We start from the raw sequence: 10,444 nt of genomic DNA, 5'->3' as shown, positions 1-10,444 counted from the left end.
TTGGTTGATATAAGCTTTTAAGCATGGTAATTTTGAGAGAAAGGAAGGGAAATTCTCTGCACCCTCCTCATGCCCCATCAAACATCTCTTTTCCATATGGAGGAAAGCATTTCCCAGAAGCCCTCCCCACCTGCCATTAGACTCTTCTTCAGCCTCAAGATCAGAATTGTGTTATATGTCTTTGCTTAAAACAATTTTTGGGAAAGGGAATGGAGATACCATGATAAATTTACTCATCAGTGTTTTCACATGGAATCCTGAAGAGCATAGCCTTGGATCAAACATGAGCAAAATTAAAGTTCTGTTACCATGTTACCTCAAGTCTAAAAGCTGCTTTCAGAGAGAACCCAAGTAGATAGAATCATGAATGAAAGAGGAGAGATCACAACCAACACCACAGAACTACAAACAATTATCAGAGAGTACTATGAGAAATTATATTCCAACAAACTGGACAACCTGGAGGAAATGGACAAATTTAGACACCCATATACTACCAAAGCTCAAATGGGAAGAAACAGATAATTTGGATACAGCCATAATCAGTGAAGAAATTGAATCAGTTATCAAAAATCTCCCAACAAATAAGAGTCCTGGGCCAAACTGCTTACCAGGAGAATTCTACCAGACATTTAAAGCAGAGTTAATACCTATCCTTCAAAAAATAGAAACAGAAGGAAAGCTTCCAGACTCATTCTGTAAAGCCAGTATTATCCTGATTTCCCAAACCACTTAGAGACCCCACTAAAAAGAATTATAGGCCAATACCCTGATGAACATGGATGTGAAATTCTCAACAAGTTACTAGCAAATCAAATTCAACAATAAATTAAAAGAATCATTCACCATGATCAAGTGAGATTCATTCTTGGGCTGCAGGGCTGGTTCAATATTTGCAAATCAATCAATGTGATATATCACATTAATAGAAGAAAGGATAAGAACCACATGATCCTGTCAATAGATGCAGAAAAAGCATTTGACAAAATACAGCATCATTTCTTAATAAAAACCCTCCAGAAAGTTGAGATAGAAGGAACATACCTTAACATCATAAAAACCATATATGAAAAGCCACAGCTAATATCATCCTAAATGGGAAAAACTGAGAGCTTTCCCCTTGAGATCAGGAACACGACAGGGATGTCCACTCTCACCACTGTTGTTTAACATAGTGTTGGAAGCCCTAGCCTTAGGAATCAGACAACATAATGAAATAAAAGGCATCCAAATTGACAAAGAAGTCAACCTTTCGCTTTTTACAGATGACATGATACTCTACATAAAAAACCCAAAGACTCCACCAAAAAGCTGCTAGAACTGATACATGAATTCAGCAAAGTTGGAGGATACAAAATTAATGTACAGAAATTGGTTGTATTTCTATACACCAATAAAGAAGCAACAGAAAGAGAAATCAAGAAATTGATCCCATTTACAATTGCACCAAGAACCATAAAATCCTAAGAATAAACCTAACCAAAGATATAAAAGGTAAGTATGCTGAAAACTATAGAAGCTTATGAAGGAAATTGAATAAGACACAAAGAAATAGAAAAACACCCCATACTCAATTAATTTTATTAGTTTTTTTTTTCTTCCTCTAAAATAACAAAAAAAGAACAGGAAGAAATGACAGCCAGGTCCTTGACTGGTCAATGACAGGTCAAATGACAGATAGATATAAGCAAGGTGTCTGAACTAAAATTTAAAACCATGAATACTAGCTGGGGTTGAAAAAAGCATAGATTCCTTTCTGCAGAGATAAAAGAAGTTAAATCTAGTCAGAACAAAATTAAAAATGCTATAACCAAGATGCAGTCTCAAATGGATGCCACAATGGCAAGCCTGGACAAAGCAGAGCAGCGAATCATCTATATAGAAGGCAAAATTATGAAGAATAATGAAGCAGAAAAAAAGAAGGAAACAAAGGCAAAAGATACAAGACTTAGAGAACTTAGTGACTTATTAAGGAGGAATAACATCTGAATAAGAGGAGTCCCAGAAGATGAAGACAGAGAAACATGGGCAGAAGGTTTAGATGAGCTAATTATAGCAGAAAACTTTCCTAATCTGAGGAAGGGCATAGACATCAAAATCCAAGAAGCACAGCCTACTCCCATTAGATTCAACAAAAACTGACCATCCCCATGGTGTATCATAGTCAAATTAACAAAATACACAGACAAGGAAAGAATTATGAAATAAGCAAGGGAAAAAAAGTCCTTAACCAATAAGGGAACACAGATCAGGGTCGCAGCAGACCTATCCACAGAAACTTAGCAGGCCAGAAAGGATTAGCAGCATACATTCAACTTACTGAATAAGACAAATATGCAGCCAAGAATTCTTTATCTGGCAAAACTGTCATTCAAAATAGAAGGAAAGATAAACAGTTTCCCAGAGAAACAAAAACTAAAGGAGTTCATGATCACTAAGCTATCCATGAGTGGAGAAAAGATGATACAAACCAAAAAAGAACAAAAGCAAAAAAGACTAGAAAGGACCAGAGAACATTACCAGAAACACCAACTCTACAGGCAACACAATGGCACTAAAAACATACCTTTCAATACTCTAAATGTCAACGGACTAAACACTCCAACCAAAAGACATAGGGTATTAGAATGGATAAGAAAATGAGACCATATATTTGCTGCTTACAAGAGGCTCATTTTAGACCTAAAGACACCTCAGATGAAAGTAAGGGGAGGTAGAACAATCTATCATGCTAATGGTCATCAAAAGAAAGCTGCAGTAGCCATACTTATATCACACAAAACAGATTTTAAAATAAAAACTGTAACAAGAGATGAAGAAGGGCATTATATCATAATTAAGGGATCTATCTACCAAGAAGATCTAACAATTGCAATACTTATGCACCCAACGTGAACAACCAAATATATAAATCAATTAACCACAAACATAAAGTAAGTCATTCATAACAATACCATAATAGTAGGGGACTTCAACACCCTAGTTACAGCAATGGACAGATAATCTAAGCAGAGAATCAACAAGGAAACAATGGTTTTAATAAAACACTGGACTGGATGGAGTTAACAGATATATTCAGAACATTTCATCCTAAAGCAGCATAATGAACATTCTTCTCGAGTGCACATGGAACATTCTCCAGGATATATCACACACTGGGACACAAATCAGCCCTCAACAAGTACAAAAAGATCGAGATCATGCCGTGCATATATTCAGACCACAACACTATGAAACTTGAAATGAAGCACAAGAAAAACTTTGGAAAGACAACAAATACTTGGAGACTAAAGAACATCCTACTAAAGAATGAATAGGTTAACCAAGAAGTTAGAGGAAATTAAAAAGTCATGGAAGCCAATGAAAATGACAACAACACAGTCCAAAACCATCTTTTTAAAGACACTTTTCCAAAGAGGACATCCAGATGGCTAACAGACATATGAAAAGATGCTCAACATCACTCATCATCAGGGAAACACGAATAGAAACCACAATGAGATACCACCTCACACTGGTCAGAGTGGCTAAAATTAACAACTCAGACAACAACAGATGTTGGTGAGGATGCAGAGAAAGAGGAACAGTTTTGCACTGCTGGTGGGAATGCAAACTGGTGCAGCCACTCTGGAAAACAGCATGAGGTTCCTCAAATATTAAAAATAGAACTACCCTACAACCCAGCAATTGTACCACTAGGTATTCATCCAAAGGATACAGGAGTGCTGTTTCAAATGGGCTCATGCACCCCAATGTTTATAGCAGCATTATTGACAGTAGCCAAAATATGGAAGGACCCCAAATGTCCATCAACTGATGATTGGATAAAGATGATGTGGTATGTACATACAATGGAATGTTACTCAGGGATCAAAAGCATGAAATCTTGCCATTTGCAACAATATGGATGGGACTAGAGTGTATTATGCTAAGCAAAATAAGGCAGTCAGAAAAAGATACAAAATAGATGGACATAAAGGAAGGGAAGCAAAAATAATATAAAAACGGGGAGAGAGACAAACCATAAGAGACTCTTAAATACAGAGAACAAACTGAGGGTTGCTGGAGGGGTGTTGGGTGGGAGGGTGGGCTAAATGGGCAAGGGGCATTAAGGAGGACACTTTTGGGGATGAGCACTGGGTGTTTTTCTTCTGCTGCCACAGCTTCCTATCTTCATATATGAACTTATTTTCATATAGATAACCTACCTCTGCTTTTCATACCCAAACTAGATCCAAAGAAACATTGTAACCATTGTCTAATATTGGTTTTCACCATTGCAAATAAGGAACTTAGTTTTTCACATCAAAGTGTGCCCTCTCCCAATGTGAAGTGGATTTTTCTGGTTCTTTTGGCAATCTACAGCCAAGGCATCCTCTCTTTGCTTCTTCTTGAATGTACTCCCCAACTCTTCTCTATTAATTTTTGTCAGTCTTTTCTCCAGTTTCACCTAGGATTTAGCTGTTCCCTGATTTTGCTTTGAAAATGGGATTGTATCTTGTTTTTCTTTCTCCTCATTCTATTTGGATGACTTCCAGGAATACAATAAGCAAAATGCCAACTTCTACTTCCATCTTGGAACTGGAAGTCCATTGTTGTGACTTGCATTTTATTTTATGCTTAAGTCACTCCACACTGCTTGGAGTTTACCCAACATGCCATGAACTTTATCTTTTTGTCTTTTCTCCTACATGTATTTCCACCTGAAATATTCCCAGCACCATTTCTCGTAAATGCTTTTATCTAGCCAATTTATCAGCTAAAACTTAGGTGCAGCTCCTGCAAGAAATCTTCCTGACAGCTTCTTCTTTCCTTGGTTAATCCCTAACATTAGATATGATAATTTATCTACTCTTTATGAGGCCTGAGTAGTTTTGCATGTCTACATTTACCTTACTACTACCTGCATTATTTATTGTTATTCTGTTGCACTTTTATCTCCCAACCACACTAGGCTTCTTGGGAACAGTGACTGCATCTTTGGCAATTTTGTATCCTCAGGCTAGAAAAAACTGTTAGGTCTGTGATAAACAATCAATAAAGCTAATTTAATGAATAAATACACACATTATTTAGAAAGAACACTCAAATTATGTGATCAGTAACATAACATTCCTGAGGATAAAAGAATGCATTCATTTAGAATTTAGTTTTTAGAACATTTATAAATAATTATACGTATTGATATAACTATAAAATTTAGCAATTCAGCTCAGGAAACAGTTTTGTGTAAATAAGATTACAATAAGTGAATCCATTCATTTCTCAGAGATTTCCATAGAAAGTTTATTTTCTATTCAAGGGAAAATGTAATTTTTGTTGCTTCTAGTAACCCACACTAGCCCTGTGATCTGTCAGCAAGTAATGCTATTTCTGTGTTTTGCATCCTCATCAGTAATAATTATTGCAATTGCATCTTAGTTGACAATTCTCGGTCTGCCGTGTAAGAGAAACATTTTATTATTCTTTCTGCAATAAATAACAGGAAAAATTAGCCTTATCGTAATATAAAAATAAGTGTTACTTTCATGTAATCTAGTATCAGATATCTTAATATCAGGTTTAAGGGTATAATATTTCACTTTAACTTCTTGGAAATATATCTCTGACATTTAGGATAAACGTATCATATGTCTTTTTCAGTTTTGCATGAACAAAACCTCCCTGAACTTGGTTGTTTAGTTATTCTAAAAACCTTTTGGAAACAAAGACAGACACATGAAAAATCACATCACATAATATTTCTGTTTTTGTTTGTTTTGAAGAGAAGGTAGTACTAAATAGACTATATACTATAAAAAGTAAATATAAGGAGCACATTTTATTGTTCAACCAAATGGAAGATACATTAAAACAAATTAAATAAATGCTTATTGTTGGGAATAATCACAATTATGTTGCATGATAATTATTTATAAAAGATAATTTCTAATATATCCACAGGCACTTTATTTGTGTATGGACAAATAGAAGGTAACTCTGTGGGTATTAAAAATTTTTTTTTTTTTTTAACGTTTATTTATTTTTGAGACAGAGAGAGACAGAGCATGAACAGGGGAGGGTCAGCGAGAGGGAGACACAGAATCTGAAACAGGCTCCAGGCTCTGAGCTGTCAGCACAGAGCCCGACGCGGGGCTCGAACCCATGGACCGTGAGATCATGACCTGAGCCGAAGTCGGACGCCCAACCGACCGAGCCACCCAGGCGCCCCCTGTGGGTATTTTATATTACGTTTGATTAAGTATATTTAGTGCCTAAACAGGATTATCACTATATATGCTAGAGAATATGTTTTCTATCTTTAATTCCTAGAAAAAGATAGAGTTTTCAACAGAGAAATCAGTTAAGGTTTCTACTGTGACATAAAACTGATACCTTTATTAAACTGCTCCAACAGTTTCTTGTTATTTTTAAACAATGCCAGCTCTACTATCCTTCAAGTAACCATAGTTAAATAAACTCCTTAGCCTGAAGTTGTTTAAATATCTTTTGTATATGGTGTGGGTTCGTGTTCTGGTACAATTCTGAGAGGGAGAGGAAGACAGTGGCAGATATCTCACTAAATTCCCATAAATGAAACAAATGGGAAATGTTAGAAATGGGATGCAATCATCAAGAATAAACAAAGGTCACCACATTTATCATGAATTCAAGTAATCATTCAACACTATAATAGTGTAAACTTAGAAAATTCTCACAGAGGTTTAAAACAAAATTTAAGGGAACTATGAGCACTTTGATAAAACTCTTCAATAGTAAGATGGCTAATAGTTTGGTATCCTTCATGTATATGTATTATCTTGCTTAGCCACGAGGAAATCTAGTGATGATTAAGAGTTCAGTATCTTTGGCAAATTGCTTAAACCATTTAGCCTTAGTTCTCTCATCTGTGAAACTGGGATAATTATAGTATCTACTTTTTTCCAATTTTATTGAGAAATAATTGACATACATCACTGCACAAGTTTAAAGCCTACAGCATGATGGTTTGATTTACATATATTGTGAAATCATTACCATAATAGGTTCAGCTAACACCCATCTTCCCATGTAGGTACAATATAAAGGAAAGAAAGAAGAAAAAGGAAAAAAAAATACTCCTTGTGATGACAGCTCTTAAAATTTACTCTCTTAACAACCTTCCTTTCTATCATACAGAGTGTCAGCTACCAGTCATCATGTTGTACATCACATCCCTTATACTTATTTATCTTATAGCTTAAAGTTTGCACGTTTTGACCAACTTGTTCCAATTTCTCCTCCCCCAACCCTTTGCCTCTGGTAACTGCAAGTCTGATCTCATAGAAACTCATATGAGTTTGGTGTGGTGCTTTTGTTGTTGTTGTTGTTGTTGTTTTTAGATTCTGCATGTAAGTAAGATCATACAGTATTTGTCTTTCTCTGTCTGACTTACGTCTCATAGCATAATGCCTTCCAGGTCTATCCATGTTTTGCAAATAGTAGGATTTTTCTCATTTTTTCATGGCTACAGACCAAGAAATCTGAGGAATATGGATTCAATAGTAGTGTTATTCTTGGTTTCCTTATCAAATATTAGTTGATCATATATGCTTGAGTTTTACTTATTTATTTATTTTTTAAAGTTTATTTGTTTATTTTGAGAGAGAGAGTGGGGAGGGGCAGAGAGAGAGGGAGAGAAATAATCCCAAGCAGGGTCTGCCCTGTCAGCACAGAGCCCTATGTGGGGCTTGAACCCATGAACTGTGAGATTTAAGACCTGAGCCAAAACCAAGAGTCTGATGTTCAACTGACTGAGTCACCCAGGCACCCCTATGCTTGAGTTTTCTTTATGGATTCTTGGTTGTGTTCCATTGATCTATTTGTCTATTTTTATGCCATTACTATACTGCTTTAATTTCTTTTTTTTTTTTTTTTAGTGTTTATTTTTGAGACAGAGACAGAGCATGAGTGGGGGAGGGGCAGAGAGAGAGGGAGACACAGAATCTGAAGCAGGCTTGAACTCACAAACTGCGAGATCACGAGTTTAGCGAAGTTGGACGCTAAACCCACTGAGCGACCCGGTTGCCCCAAATTTCTATAGCTTTATAGTATAGCTTGAAATCAGGAAGTGTGATGCCTTCTGCTTTGTCATTCTTTCTCGGGATTTCTTTGGCTATTCAGGATCTTTTGTGGTTCCATATAAATTTTAGAAGTGTTTTTTTCTAATTCTGTAAAAAAAAAATGCCATCAGAATCTTGATAGCTATTACATTGAGTCTATAGATGGCTTTTGGTAGGATTGACATTTTAACAATATTAATGCTTTCAATCCATGAACACAGGATAGTTTTCCACTTATTTGTGTTTTCTTCATTTTCTTTCATTATGTCTTATGGTTTTCAGAGTAGAGATCTTTCACCCCCTTGGTTAAATTTATTCCCAAGTATTTTATTGTTTTTGATGTTATTGTAATAGGATTGGTTTCTTTACTTCTTTTTCAGAAAATTTGTTGTTAGTATTTAGAAATTCTACTGAATTTTGTATGTTAATTTCATATCTTGCAACATCACTGAATTCACTGATAAGATCTAACAGGTTTTTGGTGTGTCTTCGGGATTTTCCATATATCAAATCATGTCATCTGCAAATAGAGGCAATTTTACTTCTTCCTTTCCAATTCTGATACATTCTATTTCTTTTTCATGCCTGATTACTGTAAGTAGGACTTCTAGTACTGTGTTGAATATGAGTGGTAACTATGTTGAATATGAGTGGTAAGAATGGGCACCCTTGTCTTATTCCTAATCTAGAGGAAAAGTTTTCAACCTTTCACCATTGACTATGATTTTTGGTATGGGTTTGTCATATATGGCCATCATTATGTTGACATATGTTCCCTTTATGCCTAAATTGTTAAGTTTTTTTTTTTTTATCATGAATGGACATTGAATTTTGTCAAATGCTTTTTTGAATCTATTGTGACACTTATATGATTCTTTTCTTTCATTCTGTCAGTGTGAGGTATCACAATGATTGGTTTGCATATGGTGAACCATCCTGTGTCCCAGGGATGAATCCCACCTGATCATAGTGAATGATCCTGTTAATGTGCGGGCGCATTTGGTTTGTTAGCACTTTTTTTTTTTTAGAATTTTGAATCTATATTCCTCAGATTTCTTGGTCTGTAGTTTTCTAGTTGTATCTTTTTCTGGTTTTGGAATAAATATAATCCTGGCCTCCTAAAATGAGTTGGGAGTGTTCCCTTCTCTTCAGTTTTTTGGGATTTTGAGGATTGGTGCTAATTTCTTATTAAATGGTAAAATTCACCAGTGAAGCCATCTGGTCCTGAACTTTTCTTCTTTAGATTTTTGATTACTAATCCAATCTCTTTACTAGTAATTGGTTTATTCAGATTTTCTATTTCTTCCTGATTCGGTCTTGATAAGTAAATAGCAAGTATTTCTGAGAAATTTTCCATTCTTTTTGATTGTCTAGTTTGTTGGTATATAGTTGTTAATAGTAGCCTCTTAGGATCCTTTATATTTTTGTGTTATTTGTTGTAATATTTCATTTCTCATTTGTAAGTGTATTGATTTGGGTCCTCTTTTTTTTTTTTTTTCTTGGTTAGTCTAGTTAAGGGTTTGTCAATTTTGTTTTTCTTTTCAAAGAACTAACTCTTAGTTTGGCTAATCTTTTCTATTTCTTTTCGGTTCTCTAATTTACTTCTATTCTAATCTTTATTATTTCATTTATTCTGCTAATTTTGGGCTTAGGTTGTTCTTTCTCAAGTTTCTTAAATATAGAGTTAGGTGACTTATTTGGGATACTTTTTGCTTCTTACTGTAGGCATCTTTTTCTATCAACTTCCCTCTTAGCACTACTTTCACTGCATCCCATAAGTTCTGAAATGTTGGTTTTTCATTTTCATTTGCCTCAAGAAACTTTTTTTATCACCATTTTAATTTCTTCTTTGATCCATTGGTTGTTCAGGGGAGTGTTGTTTAATTTCCATATATTCATTAATTTTCCAGTTTTTCTTCTTGCTGTTAATTTCTAGTTTCATGCCATTGTAGTCAGATATGATACTTAATATGATTTCAGTCTTCTTGGATTTGCTAAGACTGGTTCTGTAACTTAATATATGGTCTATCCTAGAAAATATTCCATGTGCTCTTGAAAAAAATATGTATTCTGTTGTTGGGTAGAATGTTTGTATATGTCTGTTAGGTCCATTTGGTCTACAGTGTTCCAATCTTCAGTTTCCTTATTAATTCTGTCTGGATGATCTATCCATAGATGAGAGCAGGGCATTTAAATCCTCAATTATTATTATATTACCATTTATTTCTCCTTTGAATGGTCTGTTAGTTTTGTTTTATATATTTAGGTGCTCCAATATTGGGTACCCACATTTTTATAATTGTTATATCTTCTCAGTGGGTTGACTCCTTTATCATTATATAATGACATTCTTTGTTTCTTTT

General features: G+C 34.9%; 1 long non-coding RNA gene across 3 annotated transcripts in view; it reads right to left on the bottom strand.

Moving 5' to 3' along the window:
• Positions 1-5,267: 5,267 nt before the first annotated feature.
• Positions 5,268-10,444, bottom strand: part of LOC109248487 (uncharacterized) — a 105,321-nt gene continuing 100,144 nt past the window's right edge. For all 3 annotated transcript variants that reach the window (XR_008422903.1, XR_002072077.2, XR_002072078.2), the window contains exon 3: positions 5,268-5,469. This is a non-coding gene — a long non-coding RNA (uncharacterized LOC109248487). The remainder of the gene's footprint in view (positions 5,470-10,444) is intronic.

Source organism: Panthera pardus, unplaced genomic scaffold (genome assembly GCF_024362965.1).
Source record: "Panthera pardus isolate Hobbes unplaced genomic scaffold, ASM2436296v1 HiC_scaffold_17, whole genome shotgun sequence".
Taxonomy (NCBI): domain Eukaryota; kingdom Metazoa; phylum Chordata; class Mammalia; order Carnivora; family Felidae; genus Panthera; species Panthera pardus.
Note: the sequence above shows the minus strand (reverse complement) of the source record. Positions and strands in the feature narration are given on the sequence as shown.